The 17,738-nt window shown below is 46.4% G+C and overlaps 1 long non-coding RNA gene across 2 annotated transcripts in view; it reads left to right on the forward strand.

The window, feature by feature from the left end:
• The window catches only part of LOC132208022 (uncharacterized), a 43,247-nt gene extending 33,288 nt beyond the window's left edge, over positions 1–9,959 (forward strand). For both annotated transcript variants that reach the window (XR_009444134.1, XR_009444135.1), the window contains exons 6-8: positions 3,708–3,767; positions 5,278–5,442; positions 9,857–9,959. This is a non-coding gene — a long non-coding RNA (uncharacterized LOC132208022). The remainder of the gene's footprint in view (positions 1–3,707; positions 3,768–5,277; positions 5,443–9,856) is intronic.
• Positions 9,960–17,738: the final 7,779 nt, after the last annotated feature.

The raw sequence follows: 17,738 nt of genomic DNA on the forward strand, positions 1-17,738 counted from the left end.
TACCTACATGACGGTGGAGTGGTCAGGCCCCAGACTCCAGCTTACGGTTGATGAACTGGAATCTCAGTTTTGACCAATCAACAAATCATGTTGGGCAGAGTTACCAGGGAATGCTGTGCTTCAGGAGGCAGTCACACACCTTAGATTAACTAGCTGAAACTCGGTCAGTGGCCAATGACAAAGAACAGGGCAGGTGGAAGGATCAAGGATGTAGTGCAGAAGGAACCTTGGCCTTTGATCTTATCTAACAGGTTTGAGATTCTTTCTTCGTGTGTGGATGAGAGTGCAGGGTATATGGAAGATGAGTAAACTGACTATAGCACGGTGGTACAGGGGGACATTCAAGAGGGGATAAAACGTGAAATGTAGTTATAATCAGAGGTAGTATAGTTAGGGGAATGAACACTGTTCGTTGTGACCAGGATCGAGAGTCTCGAAAGTAATGTTGCCTGCCTGGTGCCCAGGTTCAGGATATTCCATCTCGGCTACAAAGGAACTTGAAGTGGGAGGAGTAGAAATCCAGCTATCGTGGTCCACACAGGTACCATTGATATGGAAGATAGAGGAAAGAGGTTCTGCTGAGGGATGATGAGCACCGAGGTGCTGAGGTGAGAAAGCAGAACCAGAATGGTAATAATCTCTGGATTATTATCTGAGCAATTTGGCACGGTGTGAACATAATTATAGATGTACATTGTTCAAATGGTGGCACGGCAGAAATGTGTTTGAATTCATGGGACATTGGCATCGGTATGGGGAAGGAGGGAGTCGTTCTGGTGTTATAGGCTCGACGAGAATCATATTGGGACAAGTATCCTCGCAAAATACAGAGCTGGGTCTGGGGCTAGGGCGTTAAAATAAAAAGTGTGGAGTGGGTGAGCTCAGTTGCATGGAAAATTGTGGAAAAAGTTAGAAGCTGGTAAGTGCTCAGCAAAGTTTCCAGAGCAAGTAATAGGACAAAAAGTATGGAAATGGTCAGGAGTCTCACTTCAGCTGCAGCAGATAAGAAGGGTGGCTGTAAATGCCAGACTGAAGATCTTGTATTGAATTGCAGGGAGTGTATGAAACAAAGTGAATGAGTTTGTGGAGCCGATTGAAATTGACAGATACATCACTCTGGGTATCACAGAGAGGTGGTTGTTAGGGGATAAGTGTTGGGAACGAAATAGCCAATGATTCATGTCCGATAGAAAGAACAGGCAAATGGACAGAGATAACAAAGTGTGGAGCTGGATGAGCACAGCAGGCCAAGCAGCATCTCAGGAGCGTAAAAGCTGACGTTTTGTGCCGATACCCTTCTACTTCTGTGTGTTCATCCTGCTGTGTTCATCCAGATCCACACTTTGTTATCTTGGATTCTGAAGCATCTGCAGTTCCCATTATCTCCGATACAAATGGACAGAGATGCCAGGGTTGGCTTGTCAGTCAGAAATGAGGTCGCGCTGAAGGAACCACAGCTCTTGTGCTTGTTTATTAATGACTTGGAGGAAAGAGGTGCATGTGCTGTGGCTAAATTTGTAGATGACTGAAAAAATATTTAGAAAGACAAGGCATGGCCCAGAAACAGAGATTTACCAGGATGTTACTTGGATCGGAATGTATTAGCTATAAGGAGGGTTTGGTGGAAATGCTGTGTCATGATAAATGTAATGAGATCAACCATGATCTCACCAAATGATGGAGGAATATTCAATGGGCCAAATGAGTTTTTTTGTGAGTCTTCTTGTTTGACAATGCATTCATGAAGGTTTTTTTTTTTCTCTCTTGGATAAGATGTGAAAATGAAATGTATACGAGATAATGGGAACTGCGGATGCTGGAGAATCCAAGACAACAAAATGTGAGGCTGGATGAACACAGCAGGCCAAGCAGCATCTCAGGAGGACAAAAGTGCTCCTGAGATGCTGCTTAGCCTGCTGTGTTCATCCAGCCTCACATTTTGTTGTCATGAAATGTATACACTTCCTTTTCATCTGGGAATAAATAATTGTTCTGAACGATTTCCATTGACTAATAGCAATCTGACAAGCTTCGCAATGTAAAGAGATTTTTAGAACATAGAACATAGAACATAGAACATAGAACAGTACAGCACAGAACAGGCCCTTCAGCCCACAATGTTGTGCCGACCATTGATCCTCATGTATGCACCCTCAAATTTCTGTGACCATATACATGTCCAGCAGTCTCTTAAATGACCCCAATGACCTTGCTTCCACAACTGCTGCTGGCAACGCATTCCATGCTCTCACAACTCTCTGCGTAAAGAACCTGCCTCTGACATCCCCTCTATACTTTCCACCAACCAGCTTAAAACTATGACCCCTCGTGCTAGCCATTTCTGCCCTGGGAAATAGTCTCTGGCTATCAACTCTATCTATGCCTCTCATTATCTTGTATACCTCAATTAGGTCCCCTCTCCTCCTCCTTTTCTCCAATGAAAAGAGACCGAGCTCAGTCAACCTCTCTTCATAAGATAAGCCCTCCAGTCCAGGCAGCATCCTGGTAAACCTCCTCTGAACCCTCTCCAAAGCATCCACATCTTTCCTATAATAGGGCGCCCAGAACTGGACGCAGTATTCCAAGTGCGGTCTAAACAAAGTTTTATAGAGCTGCAACAAGATCTCACGACTCTTAAACTCAATCCCCCTGTTAATGAAAGCCAAAACACCATATGCTTTCTTAACAACCCTGTCCACTTGGGTGGCCATTTTAAGGGATCTATGTATCTGCACACCAAGATCCCTCTGTTCCTCCACGCTGCCAAGAATCCTATCCTTAATCCTGTACTCAGCTTTCAAATTCGACCTTCCAACATGCATCACCTCGCATTTATCCAGGTTGAACTCCATCTGCCACCTCTCAGCCCATCTCTGCATCCTGTCAATGTCCCGCTGCAGCCTACAACAGCCCTCTACACTGTCAACGACACCTCCGACCTTTGTGTCGTCTGCAAACTTGCTGACCCATCCTTCAATTCCCTCGTCCAAGTCATTAATAAAAATCACAAACAGTAGAGGCCCAAGGACAGAGCCCTGTGGAACTCCACTCACCACTGACTTCCAGGCAGAATATTTTCCTTCTACGACCACTCGCTGTCTTCTGTTGGCCAGCCAATTCTGTATCCAAGCAGCTAAGTTCCCCTGTATCCCATTCCTCCTGACCTTCTGAATGAGCCTACCATGGGGAACCTTATCAAATGCCTTACTGAAGTCCATATACACCACATCCACAGCTCGACCCTCATCAACTTTTCTAGTCACATCCTCAAAAAACTCGATAAGGTTTGTAAGGCATGACCTACCCCTCACAAAGCCGTGTTGACTGTATTTGATCAAGCCATGCTCTTCCAGATGGTCATAAATCTTATCCCTCAGAATCCTTTCTAACACCTTGCAGACGACAGACGTGAGACTTACCGGTCTTCTTTTTAATTGTAAAGGTATTCTTTGGAATTAATTTGGCATATATTATTTGCATCTCAGGAAGTATGTTCATCACTGCATCTCAAAAAGTGCTCTGTTGTATGACAGCAGCTTTTTAAAGATCACTTCAATGGTTGTGATTTTCAGTTGCCATAACACACATTAAATTACACTGTTGGCCAATCTGTCCATGATTATTTCATTATGTTATGCTTCAAACAGACAAGGAAATATTGGTGATGCAATGAAGTGTTTGACTCTCAAATATAATTGCTGTTATAGTTTCCACTTGGAAGAAAGATTCACATCAAATTGACTGGTCAAGGAAATGGGACACTGACTGTGAGTATTTTGAATGTTCGAGTTATTCCTAAAATGAAAGTTATGACCTTGATGATTTCTCTTGCATGCAGATATGAAGAGACTCTTTTAAAATACCCTCTAGGTTAGTGGTTCAGGCATAAAAGTGCAATATGTATATTTATGTATATACATGTACATGCGTCATCTGAAAAGATAATGAGTATAAATCACTTGTGACAAGGTGAGAATGAGTTATCCAGATAGTAAGAACTGCCAATGTTGGTGTCTGAGATAACACATTGTGGAGCTGGAGGAACACAGCAGGGCAGGCAGCATCAGAGGCTCAAGAAAGTTGAGGTTTTGGGTCAGGACCCTTCCTGAGAAATGGAGGGTGGAAGGGAGCTCAGAAACAATTAGTGTGGAGGGGGAGGAGGTGCTGGGGAAGGTAGGTGGGATGGTAATAAGTGAGTACTATCCAGATTGGAACAGATTTTCCCCAGGGGGTATTGAGTACGAATTCCAAATCACTCTCAAAATCTTAGTGACTGTTAACATTGATGTTTTTTGTCTGTGTGTTTCAGTAATTGCATGACAGTTGAATGGTTCGTTGAGAGTGAGGAACCAATGGACTCTCACACACCAAGATGGAATTTAGTTCGAAGAGTGACTTCAAAATAGTTGCTTGCTTTTAAAATCTTGACCGTTTTTGCTGTCCAGTTGAATGAATTTAGCTCATACTGCTTCAATAGGAATTAGTGTTTAATAGGAACATATTTGTGAAACTTACAGTTCCGTAAGTTTTAGCATAAACTGGTGCAGCCTTTCGGTGCTTGCAAAAAGGCTCATCTCTCCATTAATACCGAAGGCAAATTGGAGTTCAAAAGTAAGTTCACCCGCTGTCAGGGAATGAAATGTTAATGTTGACTCGAATATAATTTTTAAAATAGTCATATATTTGTGTAACACTGAACTCAAATTAAAATTTGGATATGGTAGTTTTACAGATGGTTGGATATTGAATTCATTTTAAATGAGGGTGAAGATCACTTTAAATTCAGCATATTTGTGAAGAAAAGAAATAGCGTGTCAAATAAAATTAACTGCATGACTCTTCATAGCCCTATATGTAGAATTTCATTCTGAACTATGAGACAGTTGTGACCCCATACTACCTCAGTGCTCATGGCAAGAGTAAGACTCCTGTTTGACGTGCTGTGCACTGCATGGAATGGCGGCAACATCAGATTCATTGATGCTTGAGAATCAAAAGAATATGACGATAAGATTTAAAATCAAAATCTCATTGAACACTTCAAGGAATGTATTACAGGAAGAGGGGGAAAGCATGTATGACGAATAGAAGGTGGTGGCGCAGATCACATAGACCTGTGTGCTAAAACTTATCACAAATTTCACATTGAATGGAACAGTTTAAACAGGCTGGAGGAAGCAGACATGCCAGCCCAAACTTTTTGAATTTGAGCATTCTGTTCGTAAACATCAGCAAAATTGTTGGAAACATGTTTATTCTTTGTCTTTTATTGCACAGAACCATACGATTAGACTGTTTTGATGAGAAATTTAAAGATTACATGTCCCATCCGTTTGACTCACAGTTTGGTACCATAGGTTGGTACGATCTTCGTTGGAGAAGGAAAAGGGATGTTTCAGATCCAGAAAATCGTCAAACCATTTACTACAAAGTCCGTTTCTGGTTAGTATTAATTAATGCAGTTAACATTTTTAGCTCGACATGATTGCACAATGGAGTCAATAAGAAAATTCCATCTGATATTCCACATAAATTTTAAGTGGATATTAAAGCAGCTCATTTCTTTTTCACGCTGTATGCTGCTTTTAAGAATGGTTGTCTTATTGTCGAAATGTTTAGCTTTGACTCCATGGCTTCTTCCATTAGCTCACATTGAAACACATGTTTCTTCAGCCAAAAATGCACGTTTACCCGGTGTAGCTTGACGAACCTTCCCCTGTGGTCGTTCCCCTGAAATCTCCTGCGGTCGCTCCCCTGAAAAACAACTATCCCATTTTGGATACTGTTCCGGGGGATGACTTAGCAGGGGTATGCAGTAGGGTGCAGGTCTCTGGCACAGAGTCTGTCTCTCTTGCACAGAAGGGAAGCGGGGATAGGAAGAGAGTGATAGTCATTGGGGACTCAAGAGTTCGAGGGACTGATAGAAGATTTGCCGGGAACGAAAGAGACTCACGATTGGTGTGTTGCCTACCAGGTGCCAGGGTCTCTGATGTCTCGGATCGTGTGTTTAGGGTCCTGAGGGGAGAGGGTGACCAGCCCCAAGCCGTGATCCACATAGGCACCAACGGCATAGGTAGAAAGAGGGATAGGGATGTCAGGCAGGATTTGAGGGAGCTAGGGTGGAAGCCGAGAGCTAGAACAAGCAGAGTGGTCATCTCTGGTTTGTCACCCGTACCACGTGATAGCGAGGCAAAGAACAGGGAGAGATTTCAGCTGAAGACGTGGCTGCAGGGATGGTGCAGGTGGGAGGGCTTCAGGTACATGGACAATTGGGGCTCATTCTGGGGAAGGTGGGACCTGTACAAACAGGACGGTCTCCACTTGAATGAGAGGGGCACGAATATCCTGGGTGGGAAATTGGCTAGTGCCATTCGGTTGGATTTAAACTAGCTCAGAAGGGGGATGGGAAACTGAGGTGTAGTCCCAGTACACAGGAGGATGAGCGTAGGGAGGACATGGTCAGGACCTCACTGTCACAGGAGTGTGCTGGCAGACAGCAAGCTGGAGTGAAGTGTGACGACTTTAATGCCGGGAGTATCCGGAATAATGTAGGTGAGGTTGCAGCTTGGATAGGTACCTGGGACTTCGATGTTGTGGCCATTTCGGAGGCATGGATAGAGGAGGGTCAGGAATGGATGTTGCAGGTTCTCGTGTTTAGATCTTTGATTAAGGTCTGGGAAGGTGTTAAAAGAGGGGGAGGTGTGGCTTTGTTGGTCAAGGACAGTATAACGGCGGCTGAAAGAACCTTTGAGGACATGTCTACTGTGGTGGTATGGGCTGAGGTTGCCAAGGAAGGTTTGTCGACTGAGCCGGTGTGGGTGGAAGTTCGGAACAGCAAGGCAGCAGTCACTTCACTTGGGGTTTGCTACAGACCCCAAATAGCGGTTGGGAGATCGGAGAACTCATTGGCCGGCAGATTGTTGAAAAGTGCAAACGTATCAGGGTTGTTGTTATGGGTGACTTCAACTTTCCCAATATAGATCGAAACCTCCTCAGTGCAGATGGTTTGGATGGAGCCGTTTTTGTCAGGTGTGTTCAGGAGGGTTTCCTGACTCAGTATGTGGACAGGCCAAGGGGGGAGGCCATTTTGGATTTGGTGCTCGGCGATGAGCCAGGACAGGTGTCAGATCTCGTGGTGGGAGAACACTTTGGCGACAGTGACCGCAAGAGCCTCACATTTACCATAGCCATGGAAAGTGAAAGGAGCAGTTACCAGGGGAAGATATTTCACTGGGGTCAAGGGAACTATGATGCTATCAGACAGGAGTTGGGAAGTACAGATTGGGAGCAATTGTTCCACAGAAAGGGCGCAGCAGACATGTGGAGGCTGTTCAAGGAGCAGTTGTTGCGAGTGATGTATAAATTTGTTCCTCTGAGACAGATAAGAAGGGGTAAGATTAAGGAGCCTTGGATGACGGGTACAGAGGTGCTTCTTGTCAAAAAGAAAAGGCAGCGTACGAAAGGTGGAGGAACTGAGGGTCTGGCACAGCTTTAGAGTATTACAGGCCCGCTCGGAAGGAGCTCAAAAGATATTGCCTGTACAATTGTTAGCTGTTACAACCTTTGCGTCCACGCTTGCTCATTCAATGGTGTCAAGATGCCAGCAGTGCATGTACCTTCTCCATCCCCTAATGCCGTCAGCTCACACAAGACATAGTCCTTACTTAAAATCTTCTGATCAACCAAAGTTCATTGTAATGGACATTTTAGTTATCTGTCATGAAACGAAAACTGATTCTGACTGGCATGACCTGCAGTGCAAATGAATATAATCTGCGAAACGAGATTCCTTATGGGCTTGCAGCCGCTACAAATAATTGCTTTTCAAAGACGTTGCATACATACATACATTTTTTTCTCCTGTCACCTTAGATTATTTTTTTGTTTATGCATGTTGTGTGGGTTTCCAGTCAGGCCCATAAACTCAGGTTGATGCAGTCACTGTTACAACACGGTATTGAAGGAGAATTTGTGATCTTTGGAGTTTCATTCCAGTGTCTGAAGGAGTGCACCATCAAGCCACTTCAGAGCACTACTGGCGACGAATTGTTGCAAGTTTTCAAGTGTTACCGATGGTTACATAAAATATGGCCTTTTTGTTGTTGCGCTATTCATCTTAACTGCACCATATCTAGTATTTAGGCTTGGAAACTATTTCAATTTTTTTGATTTACTTATTCAAAATCATTTATGATTGTTGTCATGATATCTACAATATGTTATTTTGATTGGACATAGAGGATTGGATCTGTCTTAATGGAAATAATGTATGCGCTTATAAAACCCCTTCTGGGCAAGGTAGTTGCTCAGTGGTTCGAGCTGCGCATGCACTGGGGAGCCAATTGAGATTCCAGTCTTGGGTAACTATCTGTGTGGAATTGACACGTCCTCCCCGCGTCTGCGAGGGGCTTCTGCCAGGTGCTGCAGTTTCCTCCCATTGTTCAAAGATGTGCAGGTCCTTATTTGTGTTTTGTGAAGCATTTCTTAAATGTTTCAATCCTGCCAGCATCCAGTGCCTTGGACAAAATAACTGGAGATGAATAAAAGATACAGTGCCTTTTGACACCATTTCCTGCTGGATTTTCATCAATCCTGCTTTATATCAGTGACAACTTCCATGACCTTTTTTGATGCTATGTCTGAATTGACAGTCTAGTTCCAAGTATTTGTTGTGCAGTATTTCAAGGTCTCTGTTACAGCATACCCATGAATGTCCACTTCAAAAGATACTTCCATATCATAGAATCCCTACGGTGTGGAAACAAGCCCCTTTTGACCCAAGAAGTCCACGGCCACGCTCCAAAGAGCATCTCACCCTGACTCATCCCCCGACCCTTTCCTCAGTGACCCTACATTTCCCATGACTAACACACCAAATCTGCACATCCCTAAACACAATGGGCAAGTTTGGCATGGCCCATACACCGAGCCTGCACATCTTTGGACTGTGGGAGGAAACCAGAGCACCCAGCAGGAACCCATGCAGGCATGGGCAGAATGTACAAACTCCGCACAGAAAATCGTCCAACGGTGGGATCGAACCTGGGTCCCTGGCGCTGTGAGTCAGCAGTGCTAACCACTGAGCCACCGTGCTGCCCTTGGAGTTAGACAGAGCTTGCTTGTTCCTGGGTGGCCTCAAACTGCCAACCTCCACTTAGTGACAAAAGTGCTGACCAACTGCACTCATCTTCACTGGTTTTTGCTTTGTATCATTGAATTCAATTCTTCAAACTCTATGATAAATATTTAAATTTCCATTGATATGTGAGCGTTGTTTTTAGTACACAGTATTGGTTTATTATGTTTCATTGGTACATAATGAATATTGTATGTATATGCAAATAGGCAAGTTGGTAATGATGCAGTCCGCAGACCTGGAGGATAAGGACACTGTCCTTCAATCGCCCACGATGCCCTCTGCAAATTGGTAGAAAACAAAAATTTCTATAAAATTCATCTCTCCTCCCGTCAGTCGATCAAAATTAATTCAGGATTTTGTACAGGCCAATAAGCGTAAGATTACACGAGCCTAAACAAAACTACTGGCTCATATTAGTTCAGTAAAGTGAAAGGGCAACAATAGAGGTAGTAGGAACTGCAGATGCTGGAGAATCTGAGATAAGAAGGTGTAAAGCTGGATGAACACAGCAGGCCAAGCAGTATCATCCGGCTGTACACCTTGTTGTCTCAGATTCTCCAGCGCCAATTTTCTGAAGTAGGGGCTTGTTCCGAAACATCAGCTTTCTTGCTTCTCTGATGCTGCTTGACCTGCTGTGTTCATCCAGCTCTCCACCTTGGGCAACAATAGAGTATGTTTTAAGTCACTAGATATGTTACGTGGGTTTGTCTTCCTTAGGGTGGAGTTAGTGGAACCGAAAAAGATGTCTCCCTCACAGCGTTTGTGACACAAGAATTGCATCGTTCCTTGGCGGCCTTTCAACAGAAGAATATTCAGAGATTTCCCGAGTGGTAAGAATGTAACTTCTTTTACTTCTCTTTATCTCACTTTTTCCAACAATTGGAAAATAGATTTTCGAAATAACATCGAGCTGATGAAGTGTGAAAAGAAGAATAATTCCAAGCAGTGGTGGGTTTTGGTCAGTGAGGTGGGAGTAGTGGATAGGTGGGAGAGAAGGCGGACAGGTCATTGAGGCGGGGATGAGGGGAGGAACTAGTCTAGGAACTAGGATGAGGCTGGCGGGTGGGGAGATTTTGAGGGTGGCCAAGTCCACATTGAGGCTATTGAGTTGGAAGCTCCCGAGGCGGAATATGAGGTGCTGCTCCTCCAGTTTCTGGGTCGTTTGGTTGTGACACTGGAAGAGGCCCAGGATGGACATGTCATTCAGGGAGTGGGAGGGGGAGTTGAAGTGATGCAATGATTTGGATATGAAAATAGAAGGTGTGGTTAGTAAGTTTCCCAATGATTGAAGGTGTAGGAGCCAGCCAAGAAGGTCACCTCAGAATACAATGGGACATTGACAAGGGCCAATAAACTGAGGAATGGCAGATGGTGTTGAGGTTTGACAAATGTGAGGTGCTACATTTTGGAAAGGCAAATCAGGGCAGCACGTTTACACTCAAGGTTGTGGGGAGTGTTGCTTAATAAAGAGACGCTGGAGTGCAGTTTCGTATTTCCATCCAAGTACAGCCACCGGAAGAAAGGATATGAAGGAGACATTTGGTGTGCTCGCCTTTATCGGTCAGTGCATTGAGTATAGGAGTTGGGAGATCACTTAGCAGCCACGTAGGACGTTGGTTCGGCTGCTTTTGGAATACTGCAATCGATTTTGGTCTCCTTGCGAGAGGAAGGATGTCGGCGCAACATTGAGGGCCGAAGGGCCTGTTCTGCGCTGTATTGTTCTATGTTGTAAACATAAAAGGGTTCAGAGAAGCTCTACAAGGATGTTACCAGCATCGGAGGTTGGAGGTATACCGTGGGCTTGAACAGGCAGCTATTTCTTGGAACTTTGGAGTTCAGGGCTGACCATATAGAAGTTTGTACAATTACGAGGGACGTGGATAGAGCGAACAGCCAAGATCTTTTCCCCGGATTGCTGGAAGCCGAAACTGGAGGGAATAGGTTAAAAATGAGAGAGGGAAGATTTAAAATGGACCGGATTTTTTTCATAGTGGTGCATGTATGGAGTGAGCTGCCAGAGGAAGTGGTGGAGGCTTGTACGTTTAAAAGGCATGTGGATGGGTATATGAATAGGATGGGTTTAGAGGAATATGGGCCAAATGCTGGCAAATGGGACTAAATTAATTTAGGATATCTGGTCAACATAGACAAATTGTGCCAAAGGATCTGTTTCCCGACTGTACATCTCTCTGATTCTATGTGTCTTTTTTTCTGAACCACGTGGCCCATAGTTAGAAAAACTTGAATCAGGATTTGGGAATGTGACAATTCTAATTGGATCTGTTTGATGAAATTAACTCTGTAGGTAATGGTGGTTGAATTATGATTCGTCAAATTTGAGTTTATTGCAGCATCTTATAGAATAGAGGAGACACATGTAATCAAAACTTGGTAAAATTTTGCATTGGAAATACATGACCAGCCATTGGAGGAGATTCATGACCATTGCATTCAAGTGAGAACAACAAATGTGATTCAGTGACTGCGTGAAGTGGGCTGCAGTGACTGTGCGAAATGGGTTGCGGTGACTGAGTGAAATGGGATGCAGTGACTGAGGAAAGGAGATGAACTGACTGTGGAAAAAGGGGTGCTGTGACTGAGGGAAATGGGATGCAGTGTCTGATGGAAATGGGATCCAGTGACTGAGTGCAATGGGATGCAGTGAATGAGTGAAATGCGCTGCCCTTACTGAGTGAAATGGGATGCAGTAACAGAGGAAAGGAGATGCGGAGACTGTGGGAAATAGCATGCTGTGTCTGAGGGGAATGGGATGCAGTGACTGTGGAAATGGGATGCAGTGACTGTTAAATGGGCCACAGTGACTGAGTGAAATGGGCAGCAGTGACTTGGTGAAATGGGATGCAGTGACTGAGGAAAGGATATGCAGTGACTGTCTGAAATGGGACGCAGTGACTGAGTGACCTGGGATGCAGTGACTGAGTGACCTGGGATGCAGTGACTGAGTGACCTGGGATGCAGTGACTGAGCGAAATGGGATGCAGTGACTGAGCTGAATGCGATGCAGTGACTGAGGGGAATGCGATGCAGTGACTGAGGGGAATGCGATGCAGTGACTGAGGGGAATGCGATGCAGTGACTGAGGGAAAGCAGATGCAGTGACTGAGGGAAAGGAGATGCAGTGTCTGTGGGAAATGGGATACTGTGACTCCGGATAATGGGATGCAGTGACTGAGGGGAATGAGATGCAGTGACTGAGTGAAATGGGATGCAGTGACTCGGTGAAATGGGATGCAGTGACTGTGTGAACTGTAATGCAGTGACTGTGTGATCTAGGATGCGGTGGCTGAGTGAAATGGGATGCAGTGGCTGAGTGAAATGGGATGCAGTGGCTGAGTGAAATGTGATGCAGTGGCTGAGTGAAATGGGATGCAGTGGCTGAGTGAAATGGGATGCAGTAATTGGTGGAAATGGGATGCAGTGACTGAGGGAAATGGGATACAGTGACTGTGTCAAATGGATGCAGTGACTGAGTGTAATGGGATGCAGTGACTGATCAAAATGGGATGCAGTGACTGACAGTAATTGGATGGAGTGACGGACGGTAATGGGATGCAGTGACTGAGGGAAACGGGACGCAGCGTCAGAGTGAAATAGGATGCAGTCAATGAGTGAAATGGCCTGCAGTGATTGAGTGAAGTGGGATGCAGTGACTGAGGGAAATGGGTTGCAGAGACTGAGTTAAATGTGATGCAGAGGCTGAATGAAATGGGATGCAGTGACTGCTTGAAATGGGATGCAGTGACTGCTTGAAATGGGATGCAGTGACTGCGGGAAATGGGATGCAGTGACTGCGGGAAATGGGATGCAGTGACTGCGGGAAATGGGATGCAGTGACTGCGGGAAATGGGATGCAGTGACTGAGGGAAATGGGATGCAGTGACTGAGGGAAATGGGATGCAGTGACTGAGGGAGATGGGATGCAGTGACTGAGGGAGATGGGATGCAGTGATTGAGGGAAATGGGATGCAGTGATTGAGGGAAATGGGAAACAGTGACTGAGGGAAAGAAGATGCAGAGACTGTGGGAAATGGCATACTGTGACTCAGGGTAATGGGATGCAGTGACTGAGGGGAATGGGATGCAGTGAGTGTGGGAAATTGAATACAGCGTCTGAGAGATAGGGGAAACAGTGACTGATGGAAATGGGATGCAGTGAATGTGGGACATGGGATGCAGTGATTGAGTGAAATGTGATGCAGTGATTGAGTGAAATGCGATGCAGTGACTGAGGGAAATGGCATGCAGTGACTGATGGAAATGGCATGCAGTGACTGATGAAAATGGGATGCAGTGTCTGTTTGAAATGGGATCCTGCGACTGAAGTTAATTGGATGCAGTGACTGAGTGAAATGGGATGCAGTGACTGAGGGTAATGGGATGCAGTGACTGAGGGTAATGGGATGCAGTGACTGAGGGTAATGGGTTGCAGTCACTGAGTGAAATGGGATGCTGTGACACTGTGGAATGGGATGCAGTGACTCAGTGGAATGTGAAGCATTGACTGAGGGAAAGGAGATGCAGTGAATGTGGGAAATGGGATGCTCTGGCTGAGGGTAATGTGATGCAGTGACTGAGGGTAATGTGATGCAGTGACTGAGGGTAACGCGATGCAGTGTCTGAAGGAAATGGGATGCAGTGTATGAGGGAAATGGGATGCAGTGACTGAGCGTACTGGGATGCAGTGACTGAGCGTACTGGGATGCAGTGACTGAGGGTAATGGGATGTAGTGACTGATGGAAATGGTATGCAGTGACTGAGTGAACTGTGATTCAGTCACTGAGTGAACTGTGATGCAGTGGCTGAGTGGAATGGGATGCAGTGACTGAGGGACATGGGATGCAGTGACTGAGGGACATGGGATGCAGTGACTGAGGGACATGGGATGCACTGACTGACGGAAATGGGATGCAGTCAGTGAGTGAAATGGGATGCAGTGACTGAGTGAAATGGGATGCAGTGACTGAGTGAAATGGGATGCAGTGACTGAGTGAAATGGGATGCAGCGACTGAATGAAGTGGGATGCAGTGACTGAGGACAATGGGATGCAGTGACTGAGGGACATGGGATGCAGTGACTGAGGGAGATGGGATGCAGTGACTGAGGGAAATGGGATTCAGTGACTGTGGGAAATGGCATACTGTGACTCGGTAATGGGATGCAGTGACTGAGGGGAATGGGATGCAGTGAGTGTGGGAAATTGAATACAGCGTCTGAGAGATACGGGAAACAGTGACTGATGGAAATGGGGTGCAGTGAATGTGGGACATGGGATGCAGTGACTGAGGGAAATGGGATGCAGTGACTGAGGGAAATGGGATGCAGTGACTGAGGGAAATGGGATGCAGTGACTGAGGGAAATGGGATGCAGTGACTGAGGGAAATGGGATGCAGTGACTGAGGGAAATGGGATGCAGTGACTGAGGGAAATGGGATGCAGTGACTGAGGTACTGGGAAGGAGTGACTGAGTTGATAGGGATGCAGTGCCCGTGCGGGCTTGGGGTGCAGTGACTTAGGGAAATGGGATACAGTGCCTGAGTGAAATGTGACGCACTGACTGAGTGAAATGTGACGCACTGACTGAGTGAAATCGGATGCAGTGACTGAGTGGAATGGGATGCAGTGACTGCGTGAAATGGGATGCAGTGAATGAGTGAAATGAGATGTAGTGTCTGATGGAAATGTGATGCAGTGACAGAGTGACTGATGGAAATGGGATGCAGTGACAGAGTGACATGAGCTGCAATGTCTGATGGAAATGTGACGCAGTAACTGAGGGAAGTGCGATGCAGTGACTGAGGGACATGGGATGCAGTGACTGAGGGACATGGGATGCAGTGACTGAGGGACATGGGATGCAGTGACTGAGGGACATGGGATGCAGTGACTGAGGGACATGGGATGCAGTGACAGCGGGAAAGGAGATGCAGTGACTGTGGGAAATGGCATACTGTGACTCAGGGTAATGGGATGCAGTGACTGAGGGGAATGGGACGCAGTGAGTGTGGGACATGGGATGCAGTGATTGAGTGAAATGAGATGCAGTGACTGTTGGAAATGGGATGCAGTGACTGTTGGAAATGGGATGCAGTGACTGTTGGAAATGGGATGCAGTGACTGTTGGAAATGGGATGCAGTGACTGAGGGAAATGGGATGCAGTGACTGAGGGAAATGGGATGCAGTGACTGAGGGAAATGGGATGCAGTGACTGAGTGAAATGTGTTGCAGTGACTGAGGACAATGGGATGCAGTGACTGAGGGAGATGGGATGCAGTGATTGAGGGAAATGGGATACAGTGACTGAGGGAAAGAAGATGCAGTGACTGTGGGAAATGGCATACTGTGACTCAGGGTAATGGGATGCAGTGACTGAGGGGAATGGGATGCAGTGAGTGTGGGAAATTGAATACAGCGTCTGAGAGATAGGGGAAACAGTGACTGATGGAAATGGGATGCAGTGAATGTGGGACATGGGATGCAGTGATTGAGTGAAATGTGATGCAGTGACTGAGGGAAATGGGCTGCAGTGACTGAGGGAAATGGGCTGCAGTGACTGAGGGAAATGGGATGCAGTGACTGAGGGAAATGAGATGCCAAGACTGATGGAAATGGGATGCAGTGACTGATGAAAATGGGATGCAGTGACTGAGGGAAATAGGATGCAGTGACTGACGGAAATGGGATGCAGTGTCTGTTTGAAATGGGATGCTGTGACACTGTGGAATGGGATGCAGTGACTCAGTGGAATGTGAAGCATTGACTGAGGGAAAGGAGATGCAGTGAATGTGGGAAATGGGATGCTCTGGCTGAGGGGAATGTGATGCAGTGACTGAGGGTAACGCGATGCAGTGACTGAGGGTAACGCGATGCAGTGACTGAGCGTACTGGGATGCAGTGACTGAGCGTACTGGGATGCAGTGACTGAGGGTAATGGGATGTAGCGACTGAGGTGAAATGGGCTGCAGAGACTGAGTGAAATGACATGCAGTGATTGAGGAACGGAGATGCAGTGACTGTGGGAAATGGGATGCACTGACTGATGGAAATGGGATGCAGTGACTGAGGACAATGGGATGCAGTCACTGAGTGAACTGTGTTGCAGTGGCTGAGTGAACTGTGTTGCAGTGGCTGAGTGGAATGGGATGCAGTGACTGAGGGACATGGGATGCAGTGACTGAGGGACATGGGATGCAGTGACTGAGGGACATGGGATGCAGTGACTGAGGGAGATGGGATGCAGTGACTGATTGAAGTGGGATGCAGTGAATGAGGGAAATGGGATTCAGTGACTGTGGGAAATGGCATACTGTGACTCAGGGTAATGCGATGCAGTGACTGAGTGAAATGCGATGCAGTGACTAAGGGGAATGTGATGCAGTGACTGAGGGAAATCGGATGCAGTGACTGAGGGAAATGGGATGCAGTGACTGAGGGAAATGAGATGCCAAGACTGAGTGAACTGGGATGCGGTGACTGACGGAAATGGGATGCGGTGACGGACGGAAATGGGATGCGGTGACTGACGGAAATGGGATGCAGTGACTGAGGGCAATGGGATGCAGTGACTGAGGGCAATGGGATGCAGTGACTGAGGGCAATGGGATGCAGTGACTGAGGACAATGGGATGCAGTGACTGAGGGGAATGGGATGCAGTGACTGAGGGGAATGGGATGCAGTGACTGAGGGGAATGTGATGCAGTGACTGAGGGGAATGGGATGCAGTGACTGAGGGGAATGTGATGCAGTGACTGAGGGGAATGTGATGCAGTGACTGAGGGAAATGTGATGCAGTGACTGAGGGAAATGTGATGCAGTGACTGAGGGAAATGGGATGCAGTGACTGAGGGAAATGGGATGCAGTGACTGAGGGAAATGGGATGCCGAGACTGAGGGAAATGGGATGCCGAGACTGAGTGAACTGGGATGCAGTGACTGAAGGAAATGGTATGCAGTGTCTGTTGGAAATGGGATCCTGCGACTGAAGGTAATGGGATGCAGTGACTGAGGGTAATGGGATGCAGTGACTGAGGGTAATGGGATGCAGTGACTGAGGGCAATGGGATGCAGTGACTGAGGGTAATGGGATGCAGTGACTGAGGGTAATGGGATGCAGTGACTGAGGGTAATGGGATGCAGTGACTGAGTGAAATGCGATGCAGTGACTGAGTGAAATGCGATGCAGTGACTGTTGAAAAGGGATGCAGTGACTGACGGAAATGGGATGCAGTGACTGAGGGAAATGGGATGCAGTGACTGAGGGACATGGGATGCAGTGACTGAGGGACTTGGAGTGCAGTGACTGAGGGAGATGGGATGCAGTGACTGATTGAAGTGGGATGCAGTGAATGAGGGAAATGGGATTCAGTGACTGTGGGAAATGGCATACTGTGACTCAGGGTAATGCGATGCAGTGACTGAGTGAAATGCGATGCAGTGACTGAGGGGAATGCGATGCAGTGACTGAGGGAAATCGGATGCAGTGACTGAGGGAAATCGGATGCAGTGACTGAGGGAAATGGGATGCAGTGACTGAGGGAAATGAGATGCCAAGACTGAGTGAACTGGGATGCAGTGAC

This window comes from Stegostoma tigrinum, unplaced genomic scaffold (assembly GCF_030684315.1).
Source record: "Stegostoma tigrinum isolate sSteTig4 unplaced genomic scaffold, sSteTig4.hap1 scaffold_247, whole genome shotgun sequence".
Lineage (NCBI taxonomy): Eukaryota > Metazoa > Chordata > Chondrichthyes > Orectolobiformes > Stegostomatidae > Stegostoma > Stegostoma tigrinum.